The following is a 15,181-nucleotide window of genomic DNA, read 5'->3' as shown; positions in this document are numbered from 1 at the left end:
GCTCTGTCTGTTTTGATTCCTTCCTTCTGGTGCGTGGTATTAGGATGTAATTTAATTTAGGGATTTAATTTAAGGGCATTTGGGGAAGAAGGCATTTTCTGTGGAGCGCGATGGTGATACTGCTGCGGAATGGTGGGACCTGGCTGAGGAGATGGAGGAGAGCGGTTTGCTTCTGTTTCTGCTTTTCTCTCAGAAAAACATATCAAAAAGCAGAAGAGATTTGTGGTAAAAAGAGATGAGGGCTGTTTGCAGCTTCATTTCTAATTGTTAATTGACCTTGTTCTTTATATAGGGACTGTGTATCCCAAAAGCCAGGGGCTCCCTTCCTCTTTTCACAGGTCCGAGGAGAACAGCCGGGATGCCGCATCACACCATTCATCTTTTCTGGAAGGGACTTTGGCTTCATGACAAGCCAACGCTGCTGGCCGTTAGTCCTCCGTCATCTACCCTGTCTGCATCCTGGACAGAAAGTTCATGATGTCCATGATGCACACAGGGGCCCTGCGCTGGCATTTTCTGCTGTGGTCCCTGGAGGTTCTCCAGAAAAACTTGTGTGAGCTGGGCTCTTGCTTGCTGGTTATTCAAGGAGAGTCTGTTCCCAGAGATCACATCCAGAAGTGGAATATCATGCAAGTGGCTCTGGATGCAGAGATGGAACCGTTTTACAAGGAGATGGCGGCCAATGTACGACGTCTGGGAGATGAGCTGGGGTTTGAGGTGCTTTCTCTGGTGGGCCACAGTCTGTGTGATACCAAAAGGTACCTGATTGTCCTGAAGACCAGTGAGGTGTCTCCAGGAAGGCTTATTTCAGATTTAGCAAGCGTTAGGGAGAAAAGGTCAAATATGTTTGTCTTTCTGGATCCTAATGTGTTCCTTTTGAGAAAATTGGCCTGAGATGAACATGGCACTGTTTGCTGGAGAATTTTTGTATGTCTGTCTGCTGGAAGTAACAGAAGAGATTTTACACGGGTGTTCGGATGTTGGGCTGTGATTTGAAACTAAGAGTTTGTTAATTTTTTTCCTTTTTTGGCAGTTTACTTAAAACCTTACATCAGTCTTCTAAATAGAGTGGAAGCAATTCTTTAACACGTTTAATGTGACTTTTCTAGAATTTTTTTTTGTGTCAGTTTTGTTTTTATCTTTCTAATCAACTTTTCCTGGTGTCTGGATACACTTGGATCCAAGCTGGTATTCAGAGCTGAACGACTGCAGATACTGAAATAAATAATAACAGGGAGATAATCAGTAATAGCTAAACCAGACAACTCTCCAATTGCGGAAAGCCCATAAATGAGTGGATCTATGTGACTTGCAGTTGTGAATTCAAGCTGTCTGCACAGGTGGTTGCTAACACAGAAGGGTTATTTACTGCCCTGAACATGTTTTTTGTGGTTTGCCTGCCCGTGGCAGCCCCAGGGGTGTCCTGCACCTCACCTCTGCTGTCCTGGCTATGGCTGCTGTACAGAGCTGCCCCACTGAAGCTGTGTCCAGCATCCTGGTCCCAATTCTGTTTGTCTCAAGTCCTGAGAGATTGCTCTTGGGATGGAGTTTTACTTCTAAAATCTGTAATTTCCACATTCGGTTGCATGAATTGGGGCTGGTGCAGCCTGTGCTGGAACCTTCATATCCACTGGCAGCTCCAGCTTCCTTCTTGGTTTATATTGTGGTGAGAAGTGATCTTGTTTTATTTAGGATTTTGGACCAGAACACTGAGACTCCCCCATTAACGTACAAGAGGTTCCTCCACATTCTGTCTCTGCTCGGTGACCCTGAGGTGCCTGTCTGGAACCTCACAGCTGAAGACTTCCAGTAAGTTACAGCTAGCCAGCAGGAAATTCCAACTCCCTTTTCTCTGTCTGAAAGAAGAGCCAAGGCCAAATGATAATGAGGTGGTGTTGCATTTAGGGTGAGAATAAATTTGGTAAGAGATAAATCACCTTGCCTTTTAGCCAGTCCTCAGAGATTAGGGGAGCTAGGGGCGGCTGGACTTATCTCTTAATATCTATGCCAATTGGGGCCATAACTATAGGTCTGACCCAGCCCCAACACTCCATATGCTGTAGGTCTGGTTGCATTCAAGAGAAGCAGTCAGATTTACCAAGAGTATGGTTTATTTTTCACAGAATCCCAGAATCCTCTGGGTTGGAAAAGACCTTGAAGATCATGTAGTCCAACCGTTAAGCTGGCACTGACCGTTCCCAACTCCCCCAGATCCCTCAGCGCTGGCTCAGCCCGACTCTTCAACCCCTCCAGGGATCCCGGGGACTCCCCCCTGCCCTGGGCAGCCCATTCCAACGCCCAACAGCCCCTTCTGCACAGAAATCCTTCCTCAGAGCCAGCCTGACCCTGCCCTGGGCAGCTTGAGGCCATTCCCTCGGGGCCTGGCGCTGGCTCCTTGGCTCCAGAGACTCATCCCCCCTCTCTGCCCCCTCCTGGCAGGGAGTTGCAGAGGGCCAGGAGGTCTCCCCTCAGCCTCCTCTTCTCCAGACTGAACCCCCCCAGTTCCCCCAGCCGCTCCCCAGCAGACCTGTGCTCCAGACCCTGCCCCAGCTCCGTTGCCCTTCTCTGGCCACGCTCGAGTCATTCAATGGCCTTTTTGGGGTGAGGGACCCAAAACTGAACCCACTCAGCGAGGGGCGGCCTCACCAGTGCCCAGCACAGGGCTCAGATCCCTTCCCTGTCCCTGCTGGCCACGCCAGTGCTGACACAAGCCAGGATGCCATTGGCCTCCTTGGCCACCTGGGCACACTGCTGGCTCATTATCAGTCCCCCCCAGGTCCCTCTCTGACTGGCAGCTCTCCAGCTACTCCTCCCCAAGCCTGTAGCCCTGCTGGGGGTTGTTGTGGCCCAAGGGCAGCCCCCGGCATTTGCCCTTAGTGAAACTCCCCCAGTTGGGCTCAGCCCATGGCTCCAGCCTGTCCAGGTCTCTCTGCAGAGCCTCCCTACCCTCGAGCAGATCAACACTCCCACCCAACTGGGTGTCATCTGCAGCATCTACAGATTCTTCACAATTGCCTATGATAAACGCCCAAAGTGCAGGCTGGCTCTAGAGCAGTACACAAAACGACTGTAATCACACACACACACAGTTCCTGGGTATACACTCAGCATAGCTAAGGGAATCTTACCAGAAGGCGTCCCTTCTGGGGGCGCGGGGCAAGAGCACAAACCCGTCAATCTGTCCCTCTGATTTGGTGTCAGATTATCATCCCTCCAAGTTAGGTACAAACTCGGGATAGTATTTATCCTAGTTTGTATGTGTGAGTGGGTGGGACTGTGGACAAGCCTTTATCTTTTGAGTAACGACACAGCACATTCCTTGGTGCCAGGGGTACAGCTGTTTTCTGGGGGGAAAAAAGGGAGGATGAGAAAAAATGTTGGCTCAATGCGAGGTGTGCAGCTGGGTTTTGTGAGAGAAAAGGGAGGATGAGGAACAAGGCCGGCAGGCTACTGCAAAAATCATCCCTTGAGAGAAAAGAGTAGAGCAGGAGATAAATCTGTCCTTGAAATGAGTGAAAGAATGGGACCGCGTGGCCTGTACCTCACTTCACATTCCTGCTTGGCGCCACGACAAACACAAATCACGGGACCTCCATCCCATCCTGTGCTTGCTCTGGGCACCCTGTGTCAAGGAAATGTGTGGTTTACAGGTTTCTCACTGTTTTGCTTTTCTCACGTTTCTAACAGGTGGTTTAGATGTTACGTTGCATTACTTCTATGCGTGGAGGGTTATCGATTGTAGGTACTGGGGATGTGATTCTGCTGTCGGGAGGGGAGAGAGATGACAGGTGACACAGCCCAAAGACTTAAGCTTTTGCAAGGCACATTGAGACAAACTTTTAAGGCACGTAGAAGTCTAACAGAGGAATGACTAAGGAATTACAGGTCTCCTTCTCAAAGGCATGCTCTAGATTCCTCTCAAAACAACATTTAGGGCAGGAATTGGATAAACCACCATAGTTTGTTTTCTGAAGGAGGTTTGATGGAACAATGATTCTGTTCCCTTCTGGCTTTAAACCTTTTCTCTCCTCCCCTCTGCTGTATGGGAAGGAGGGTCAACGCTCATATCTCCCAGGAGTTGAGAAGAAGCTTGAAGTTGAGGATGCCTTATGTTTAGCTCTGCATGAGGAGAAGCCAGTGATCCAAAGGGAGGTAAGACTGGGCTAGGGGAGAGCTGGCCACTGGGATGGGACTGCAGATACTTGGGACTTCTGTGTCAGGTGCCTCCTCTGTGACCTCAGCTCTGTGTCGGCAATGTAGGCTTGGGTCTTCCCATCTTGGGGGAATCCTGTTAATTCCTGAATGTTGTCCTTGGGTAGTCCCATGATAAAACTCATGTAAGTATGGGGATATATCAGTTCCTGTATTTTTTCTTGCACTGTTTTTTGGTTTTTGTTTTTTTTTTTTTTCCCCTCTTTCTTCTCTAATTTGTTTATTTGCATTTTTAAAAATAATGGCAGTGAGAGATAAGTGGTTCACATGCTTCCCAGCAGGACTGTGTTATGTCAGTGCTCTGAGAGCTGCACTAGCCCCTTCTGTAGGTTTCTGCAACAGAGCTAAGCTCGTTTTTTTCTAGGTAAGTAGGAAGATCTCTACTGATATCTGAGCTGATTCATGGTTTCTGAGAAGTCTGCATACCACTGACACTTCCTGGAACTTCCTCCTCTGTGTTTTACAAGGGGTGAAAAAACATACCCTGATGCTCGTCAAGCCTCATAATGGGGAAGCCTCAGCAGCGGAGGCTGCAGGAGAGACACAGGGGGACTGCTCAGAGGTGTGGGCTTGGGGAGCCCCCACCTTGGTTAAGAAGGACCGGCTGGGGAGGTGGCTCAGGGAGCTGATCTACCTCCTTCCCTATGAAACCTCTCCTCAGAGACATGGGAGTTGGAACGGCCTTGGGAGGCAGAACCAGAGCCCCATAATTATGTTTAGAGTCTGAGGAGGCTCTTAGCTCCCTCCCAGGGGTGGATGAAACAGCTGCGGGAAGCTGCAGAGGAGGTGCCTCCGAGTCTTATGTAGTGGATGGATGTCTGAGCTCTGGGGGCTGCAGCTGATGGCTCTGAGTGCTGTAATTTGGTGGGTCTGTTCCTCTTCCCCCAATTCAGGCTAGAATTACCTGCAGTGATTGCAGGATGAGCTCTTTCTTCCCCAAGGAGAGTGCAGCCTGGGGTTTCTGGCTGTGCTTTCATTCCCCTCTGCTCTGGCTTTGCTGCGACAGAGGAGATCCTGGCATGTGCAACGGGCAGGGGTCTTCCTCCCTCTTCTGGCTCTGGTTCCTTCTTTGCAAGAGGCCTCTCTTCCACATTAGGAGATGTAGGGCCCCTGACCTGGGCCTGGCTGAGTGCTACAGGGTGCCTCTCCCTGTGGATTTAAAGATCCCCCCGAAGAGCCTTTCCCCCTGGAGAGGAGACGAGACCGAAGGGCCTGGAGGAACACTTGACTGACCAGGTCAGCCTTGATTTTACATGGGTGAAGATGGTGGTTCTAGATGGGTTGAGCTTAGCGTCCACCTTGCTCCTTTTATGTGTAGTTGTGTCTAGACCTCAAGAAACCTCTCAGCTGTTCCAGCTCTAGCTGAGTTTTTCCCCACCGGGGCTCAGCTCTTGGCAGCCAAGTCTGCCTTGGTGCTGGCTGCTTTAAAGCAGATGCTTTACCCACTCCCAATGTCATAAAGTGGAAAAGGTTTTCACTGCGGTGTTGCTGAACCAAGAGAGCTATTCCCTGTGTTACAAAATCACCCGGGTCTCTGGGGAGAGCAGAGCTTCAGAGCACCCATGGGTGAGACGTGCCCTTGACCTTGGGCTTGGAGGACGTCTATGTATTTGGAGATCTTGAAGGAGGATGGCAGCCTGGTCTCAAGATTTCTTTGTCCCTGACGGTGGTATTTGTGGGAGGATGGGTGGTGGGAGATGACAATGAACCGGCCTCTGTGATGCAGAAGCCAACTGCCAAGAGTTTTTTCCCTGTTTCATGTGACATGAAACATGTCACCTTGTACTGCCTGAACCTGGATTTCTGTTTCCCTTTTAGGGCTGGGTGGCAAGTTTTACTAAACCAAGAACAGTTCTAAATTCACTGCTTCCAAACACCACAGGCCTGAGCCCTTATTTCAGTATGGGCTGTCTGTCAGTTTGCAACTTTTTTTATAGGTTGTCAAACATTTATGCACAGGTAAGAAAATAACTGGTTGTAGTTAAGGAAATCCAGCACTTGCATGTGCCTGGCCTATGAGGCACAGATTTAACACTTGGATAATCTTGGTAGACACCTGGTGCATCGAAAAATGCTACTTTGCTAATGTGTTCTCGCAAGGCCTGTGAAATCTGACTGGCTTTGTATGTTGTGTGAAACACCTGTGAATGTATACAGCTTTTCCCAGTTCAGTTTTAGAAATACGATAAACAGGGAGCAATGAGACCTGGAAGCAGCAGGGAAGCCCACGAAAACCCTCCTAAAATTCAAGGAGTTCAAGATGTCTGCCTGATGTTTAAATGAAGTTTTTAATCAGTTTAGCCTGTTCAGGCAGTTTTATTTTCAGAAAGCATCTGTCTTCATCTTAGACAAGTTTTAAATATAGCATAAGCCAAAACCAACTTCTGAAAACTGATTTGACTCTTAAGAAAAAGTATGATTGAAACCAACCAAAGAAAACCAACATCTCCCTGAACATCATTCTTAAGAGTATCTCTTTATACGTGGCTCAGCCACCTAAATTCAGCTAGCTGAGCAGTTAATATGTAAATAAACACATGTTTGGTTTAAGAAATCCCAGTGTAACACCATTTTGGAAGACAGAGAATGAGGTAACACTGAGGTCTAACAGAGTTCAGCTTTTGCTTTGGGACATGTAGTATTGCTTCAGACCTTTGATTTCTTTGGCTTTCATGGTAAAGTGGCAGGAAGCCAGTAGTGTAGTTAGATTAATCTTTATTTTATGGGCCTGAGAGTCACAAAATGAGTGAGACTGCAATGGTGTATTTGAATGAGTTTCACTGAGGGCAAATGCTGGGGGCTGCCCTTGGGCCACAACAACCCCCAGCAGGGCTACAGGCCTGGGGAGGAGTGGCTGGAGAGCTGCCAGTCAGAGAGGGACTGGGGGGGTTGATAATGAGCCAGCAGTGTGCCCAGGTGGGCAAGAAGGCCAATGGCATCCTGGCTTGTGTCAGCACTGGCGTGGCCAGCAGGGACAGGGAAGGGATCTGAGCCCTGTGCTGGGCACTGGTGAGGCCGCCCCTCGCTGAGTGGGTTCAGTTTTGGGCCCCTCACCCCAAAAAGGCCATTGAATGATTCGAGCGTGGCCAGAGAAGGGCAACGGAGCTGGGGCAGGGTCTGGAGCACAGGTCTGCTGGGGAGCGGCTGGGGGAACTGGGGGGGTTCAGTCTGGAGAAGAGGAGGCTGAGGGGAGACCTCCTGGCCCTCTGCAACTCCCTGCCAGGAGGGGGCAGAGAGGGGGGATGAGTCTCTGGAGCCAAGGAGCCAGCGCCAGGCCCCGAGGGAATGGCCTCAAGCTGCCCAGGGCAGGGTCAGGCTGGCTCTGAGGAAGGATTTCTGTGCAGAAGGGGCTGTTGGGCGTTGGAATGGGCTGCCCAGGGCAGGGGGGGAGTCCCCGGGATCCCTGGAGGGGTTGAAGAGTCGGGCTGAGCCAGTGCTGAGGGATCTGGGGGAGTTGGGAAGGGTCAGGGTGAGGTTCATGGTTGGGCTGGAGGAGCTTCAAGGGCTTTTCCAACCCAGATGATTCTGGGATTCTGTGAACTGACGCTTTCACCTCACGTGCCAAGCATCACTCCCTGCCCCCGGTGTGGCTCCAAGGGCAGCTTCTGTGGAGGGAATTCTGTGGGGTGGCATCAGCAATACCAAACTTCACCAGAATGGTTGGGAACCCCATCCGCCTTCAGGTCAGTTGGTATGAGGATGCAGAGAGGCTCCACAAATGGAGAAAGGCAACAAGATGCATTGCCACAACTGCTACATTTCAGTTTTTCTGTTGTCTTGGGATTGGTCTCTGCTGGCTATTTGAGGTGGAGCTTACAGCACCATGTAGGAAAGAAGTTCTGAAGCTTTGTGTGGGAAGGCTGATGTTTCTTTTCTGCTGCAGGCACAGACAGGGTTCCCGTGGATTGATGTGGTTATGACCCCACTGCGCCAGGAAGGCTGGATCCATCACCTTGCTCGGCACACAGTCGCCTGCTTCCTGACGCGGAGGGACCTTTGGATCAGCTGGGAAGAGGGCATGAAGGTTCACTTCTGGTTTTTTGTTTTCTATGTTCTGGTTGACCTTGAGAAACCCCTGTGACATGTGAGCCTGGCAGTGGGAGGTTCTGTTGTAGAGCAGTGCTCCGTTACTGAGCCTCGCTAGAAATCTCATGGTTTATGAAACCTCATGGATTATGAAATCTCATGGTTTATGAAACCTCACGGTCTCTCGCTCAAGTCTTAGCCCTTCTGCGCTCAGTGCAGCAGTGAGAGGTCGTCCCCATCCCCAAGGCCTGATGATTTTGGATGATATTGGAGACCTGCTCAGTCTGCAGCAGGCCTCTAAGCCAGACCTGGGCTCTGGGTTGCTCCACCACAAGGTCCTGTTCTAGCTTCCTTCTGACAAAGCCACTTGCTGGAGACCCTTCCCTGTGTGCCCTGTGGGAAGGGCAGCCCAGAGCAGCCCAGTACCAAGCTTCACCCTTCACCTCTCAGCCTGTTTGAGAGTTTTCTTGCCACAAACGCAGCCATTTCAGGGGTGTTTCTCTTTTTCTTGCCATCCCTGAAGCGCAGGTGTTCGAAGAGCTGCTTTTAGATGCTGACTACAGCATCAACACATGGAACTAGATGTGGCTGTCAGCCAGTGTGTTCTTCCACCAAGTGGAATCTTCTGCCCCGTCCACTTTGGGAAGCACACGGACCCCAAGGGGCAGGACCTCTGGTAGGGCGATGGCCTGGTGCCATCTGCTCTGTTAGTGCTTCTCCAGCTCCTCTTACAGCAGGAGATTATGAACTCGGTCTCTGTGACACACATTCCCCTGTGAAACAGGGGTCATAGCAATGGTTTTATTGAACACAGAAGGAAACCGAGGCACAGAGAAGCAGAGAATACCCATGGTTGCACAGGTGATGACTGATCGGGGTGTTGTAGTGATTTGTGAGCTCCTGCTGCCTCCAGCACCATGGGAGGGAGTCACCATCACTGGGCTGACTCCTCTTTCTAAAGGACTTGAGTAAAACTTCCCACCTCTCCCCCCTGGCTCCAGTCTGTGCTGCGTTTCTTGGTTTTGTAGGTGGTCTGCTTAATTTCAGACACTTAGATTTTATTTTTCACTCCGAGTGAGTTCTCTTTGCTTCAGAGTCTCAGTTTCCTTATCTCTTGATAAGGTACTGATGGACTTTCCCATAAGTAGTGGGTGATTCTACAGCTGACCGCAAGACTCTGTTGATGTCGAGCAAATAACCCCATTTCTTCACATCTCCTCTTCCTCACACCCTGTCTAGCTTTGTGTCTTGTCAAGGGGAAGCCCATGCTGACATACCTGACAGAGTGGGACAGAAAATTACTTTCCCATTCTGTAAGGTTTTTTTAGATTTTTTGAAATTCATTTTTGGAAGGTACAAAAGTTTAGGATGAAATGTCAGTGAAAATGTTAAAACCCAAAATATTTTGGATGAAGTCAAAACTGAAGGAATGTTTAAATCAACGCATTTATTCTATGCTGTAAAGTTAACTATTGGAAGATATCACCCTATGGAGGTTTCAGAACATAAAACCAGGGGGGGTTGTGTGAAATGAATCAGAACTTTCCCATGGATTGTGGTATCAGTATAACCACCAAGAATTAATATAGCATAGGTCGGTTTACACTTCTCTTAAATGTATGAGTATTTGTCTGCAGGATTATAAAACCCCATACTATTCCTGTTTTGTAGGAAATACTTGCCTATACTAAAGAACTTTCCCTCCAAGTACATCTACGAGGATAAACAGCCTCTGGAGAGGAACAGAAGCAAGCAGGGTGTATCACAGGTAATTCATTAAGATACCTTGCTAAGGATTTTGCTGCTGCAAACTGTCCAAAATAATTACATGTGTGAGATGCAAGTATCACACTTCCAGCAGAAGCCATGCATTTATCTTCTGAAAGTGGATTCATCTAGCAGTCTAACTTCCATCAATTCTCCTTTGAAGTTTTTTACCAGAGTCTAATTTCAGAGTACATATTTTTGCCTGAACTTCATGTCCTAAAACTATTGGATGACTCTTTAAGTTGTTGCCTTTGCATTTATCTGTCTGGGCTTTAAATAGTATCTGAACATCTTGTGCTTTACGCTTGCTCTAATGTGTCTCTGGAATCTCTTATAAGCTTATGTGTAAATGGGAGCTCTTACGCTTTGATGGAGAGAAATAGGCACTTCTGAAGAGTGTGCCACACGGTCTATCTTAGATGATATTTATTTTAAGAAAAGCTGCAAGCATTTGCCCTGGTGCGAATCCACGGAAACATCCTTGGTTAGTTCTGTACAGGCCACAGTCTCCGTGTTGTACCAGGTCAAGATTAGCCCTTCCCGCTGGCGAGCCACGGGGAAGCAGCGATCACACCGCGCGGCCGAGGAAGCGCGTCGGGGCGGAGCAGCGAGGACAGCCTGGCTCACGGGTCGTAGGAGCTGCAGCAGTCCAGTGCACTGCGAGGCGGAGGCTCTTACCACCTTTGGGCGTTGGTTTTGTGTTGATTTCCAGGACGACTTTCCTCTTGGTTTCCAGCTCCATGTGCTGCTCTTCCAGTTCCTGTTAAAATGGGAAACCAGAAGTGGAGCAGCGTCCCTTCCCTTCTGGCTGCTCTTGCAGGGTGGGAGCTTGCTTGTGCCTGCTGGGGGAACGCCCTGCTAAAAGCCAGACCTTCTCCACCTTCTGTAGCTCCGCACAGACAAAATCCCCAGTCCCCATCTTTGCCAGGTGTATCGCAAAGGTGCAGAAATCTCTGTAGCTCTGCCCAGGCCTCTTGCGAACCAGAGCATTTTTGTTTGTTCTTTTTACCATGATCTACCCAGCCCCACAGCAGGAATTATTTGAGATTCCCACTGACCACTAATGAACAAAAAGCCCTTGAGAGCTGAGTTGCTCTAAGAAATTTATCTTCTGACCTTGTTTTCTAAATAAGTATATGCATAACAAAACAGCAGTTATTGGTAAGGCTGGAACACTTGAAATTTGGGGGAGCATGGCTTAATTAGGTATTTCCCATCACACAGATGTTTCACTTCAATAGCCTCAGTGCTCTTCAGATTGAAATCCTAGGGCTTATGATGAGCTCTTAGCCTCGCAAGAATCCTCTGCAGGAAGGAAAGTGAAGCAATATTTTTGTATTTAAGAGTATGCCATAGCAGCCTACAGGTATATTATAGAAATCCAACATGCAGCAGCTGAGGGGAGTCTTAGGTACTCCTGCCATAATCGCTGTGCTCAGAGGGAATTAATTGCTCCCAATCCTGTGCATGCTAATGCATCCAGGAGGTTGCACATTGGTACCTTCTAAATACAACCAATATATGCTGACAGTTCTTCTGCAAACCCTGTGGTATAGGGGACTAAATGTCATTGTGATTGCTGTTGGAGATAAGGAAAGCCAAAACTGAGAACCGGAGTCCCCTACGCCCAGCATTATTATTGTTGCCTGTAAATAGAAGCATTTTCTGTCATGCTTTGTAACTTCACTGCTACTGTCATTGCAGGCTGCAGTGTCAGGGAAGGACTCGTGAACTTTGATTCTTTCCTTCTTCCTGTAGATGATACAGATGACCTGATGGAAATGAAGGTTCAAAAGGAAAAATGGCCAGGATGACAGAACAAACTGAGATCCTGTCAGGGGTTACCTGCTGGGAACCAAAAAATGGCACAAGGGGCGAGCCAGAGGCCAGCTGAACTGGATAAACTGTACTCGGTACTTCGCCCCGCAAATGGGGCCTCTTGCCTGTGAACTGACCAAGAACAGCGTCGTGTCTTGAATGTGTGTGCTATTTTGCAGTTATTTTGAATGAAATTGTCTATCTGTGAGTGCCTTACCAGCCGTTTGTTGCAGCTGTTTGGTAAACTCAAGAGGTGACCGGTTTTGACAGGCCATGATGCTACAGTATTGTTCAAATCCACATGATGTTCGTGCACCTGTATAAATGGTTTTAGTGATAAATACTAGTCCTTCCAACACGCCAGATAAATGTCAGCCGAAGAAGATATGCACATTAATATGATCACACATTAATGTTCAAAGCTGGATTTGCCTGTCTTGTAGAGACAGAGGCTTAGGGATTTTCAGATATGGTTTTTAAGTTCACGGTTTGTGCTTGCAGTCCCCACTTTGGGGAGATACATCAGAATGCAGCTGTGTTGGTTGTGTGTAGTTCTCATGACTTAAATGGGACTATGTATGCATTTTAAGGGCAATGTTGCAAAATGTCTCACTGAATTAGGGCTGATGTACAATTTTCTTCACCATAACTCTCCTTCTTGGCTAATTCCTCTAGAACTGTAAGGTAGATATTATTTCTATCATGTACCACATGTAAAAATTTATCCTTCCATTGAAATGTCTTGTTGTGAAGTTTCACAAGGCTGGATTAAGCAATTATCTTTATTATGGTTGGGGTTTTGGTGGGGGTTTTAATCACTGTAGGTACTATTTTTGGCTTGAAAAGAAATAAAAATTATTCCCAACATGAAAAATGTAAGGTCTCTAGAGCAATCTATCATCACAATTGGCATCCATCTGTCCTCTTTGGAAACTTGGCTGCAAGAAAACTCTAGCAGCAAGTCAGTGCACCCAAACTCCTTCACCTTGAGTCCATGGACTCAGTGCAGAAGCAGCACGGAACCCACATGCCCCAGGAGGAGGCCAAAACCTGCTCCTAGCAGCATCTTCCAACGGTGCTGGTGACCTGCAGGACCTGTTAGGGAAGCGCACACTGGCTTTGCCTTCTGCTTCGAGAGTAATCAGAAATGTGACAAGGACTGTCAGGCTGATCTGAGAGGCCGGTTGTACCCTCCCACTGCACCAAGCCTCCACCGAGCTCCTGGAAGTCCTGGTTGTTCCTTGACATTTCCGCCAACCTAACGGTTTGCAAGGATGACCAGAAGAAAGGTAATTACCGAACCCTTTCTGAGGAGGCCGATGAAGCGCTTATTGCATCAGGGAAGATGACTGCTGCTCTGAAGCCTCCTGGCATCCATCAGTTTTTTAATTGGGTTCCTTCCTGTGCTTAAAGCAATTTATTGCATCCGCCTCTGCAGTGCTGTAGTCCAGTGCAGGTGGACACAGGAATGCCTCATGTGGTTCTTGCCTCATGTTTTAAGGCATAGTCATTGCCTTCAAGCCCTAAACGGGCTGGTCTTCAATTACCTAAAACATCTCTGCCTTGGAGTGCTTTGTGTCACCAGAGCTTCATTGTGAGTCCTGGGAACCACCCAGTGCAACAGAAGACAGGACCATCAGCAGCTATCAAAGGTCTTCTGCTGTTCAGCATCGCCTCTAACATTGTGGCACAGGAGATGGCTTTGGATGCTCAATGGTCATGAATGTGCATGCAGCCACATCTGCCCTAGGAGGAGAGACTTTCAACCATGCAGGTGGCTCTGGTCAGCCCTCAAAGGAGTCGGGAGGATCAAGGGCTCTTTAGGACTTTTTGTTGCAAAGCAGCTGCATGGTCTGGTCTTTGGTTGGAAGGAAGCAACAGGGCTTGTGCCTGCTAAGGAGATGAGGTGGGAGTAGGAGCAATGTTTGAGCAGGAAACAGCAAGGGCAGTTGAACTCGGAACCAGCTGCTTCAGGCTCACAAAGTAGCAGTGGAGAAATTTGTATGAAGCAGGAGGACTGAGGTCTAGTTTGTGACCTCATGGCAAAAAGACTTGCTCAGTAAAAGTAAATTATTGAAAGAGAGTATTCATCTCTGCATCTTCTTTTTCTCTGCAGTAGGGAACCTGACCTTAGAGGCAACAGTATTTGCATGTGGAATCGTTTAGATTTTGAGCCAACAAAATGCACTGGGCCTTCTGCTGATGCAGATCTCTGAGTTCTGGGGCATGGAGATGAGCGATAGCGTCTGCTGTGCACGGCTGGTGTGAGGCATAGCCACCGCAGCCTGGCAGTGGTAATATCTGAATTTGGCTCATCTTAAGTACATTCACTACAGTATGGAAAGGCGTCTGATGATGGCTGATCTTGCTCGCCTTTTTTTTTTTTTTTTTTTTCCACTTCTGCCCCTCCCTTGGCTCCCTCACAACTCTCCAACATGCAAAAAGCTTCTCTGTATGTCCAGGTGATATTTTTCCTCATTCTTCCTTCTTTATGAGGCTTATCTTTTTAAGTTTACATTTTGGGGGTTGTGAGTTAGGGCTTTGGGTGTCTCTTCTGATCTCATGTCCTTTGGTTTGTGTCACAGTTGATGGAAACAGGCGCTTACGCTGTGGTGAATCATGCCATAGGTAGGTGGCCAAATTAGGTCATCTGCCTGCGGTGACTTCTGCTTCAGGGGGGCCTTTCCCAACCCGATGCAGCTGCTTTAGCATTTTGACAACAGTAGAGCTGATGAGACAGCTTCCTGCCCTGCCGTTCAAGAAACCTGCACTGCTAATAGTGTTCACCAGTTCAACCAACTTCACTGGCTGGCCTGAAGGACTGAAATCACTAGCTGAAAACAGGAATGACTGCATAAGCTTATCCTGGCGGACTCGCCCCTGGATGGTGATGGGTGGGTCTTTGCAGCAGAGGGCAGTTCCATGCCTCACCTCGATAAATTAATCTCCAAGGCATGAGGTGATCTAGAGTGAATCTTGCCTAGGAAGTACTGCTGTGACTGATCCTATTAGTCTTGTGCTGAAGCATTTATATTCCAACATCTTGATAACATCTTTATAATAACTTCCTTCTCCAAGTGATAGAGGAGCCAACAAGGAGAGGTGCTGTGCTGGATCTTGTTCTCACCAGCAAGGAGGGGTTGATGGGGAGTGAGAAGCTCAAGGGCAGCCTTGGCTGCAGTGACCATGACATGGTGGAGTTCAAGATCCTTAGCGCCGCGAGGAGGGCGTGCAGCAATCCCGCTACCCTGAACCTCAGAAGAGCAGACTTGGATCTTCAGGGATCTGCCTGGCTGAGTAACATGGGATAAAGCCCTGGAGGGAAGAGGGGCCCAAGAAAGCTGGTTAATATTCAAGG

General features: G+C 48.4%; 1 pseudogene; it reads left to right on the top strand.

Moving 5' to 3' along the window:
- Nucleotides 1-358: 358 nt before the first annotated feature.
- On the top strand, nt 359-11,819 carry LOC141969744 (cryptochrome-2-like; annotated as a pseudogene).
- Nucleotides 11,820-15,181: the final 3,362 nt, after the last annotated feature.

The sequence above is a fragment of the Athene noctua genome, chromosome 23 (assembly GCF_965140245.1).
Source record: "Athene noctua chromosome 23, bAthNoc1.hap1.1, whole genome shotgun sequence".
In the NCBI taxonomy this organism is placed as follows: domain Eukaryota; kingdom Metazoa; phylum Chordata; class Aves; order Strigiformes; family Strigidae; genus Athene; species Athene noctua.
Note: the sequence above shows the minus strand (reverse complement) of the source record. Positions and strands in the feature narration are given on the sequence as shown.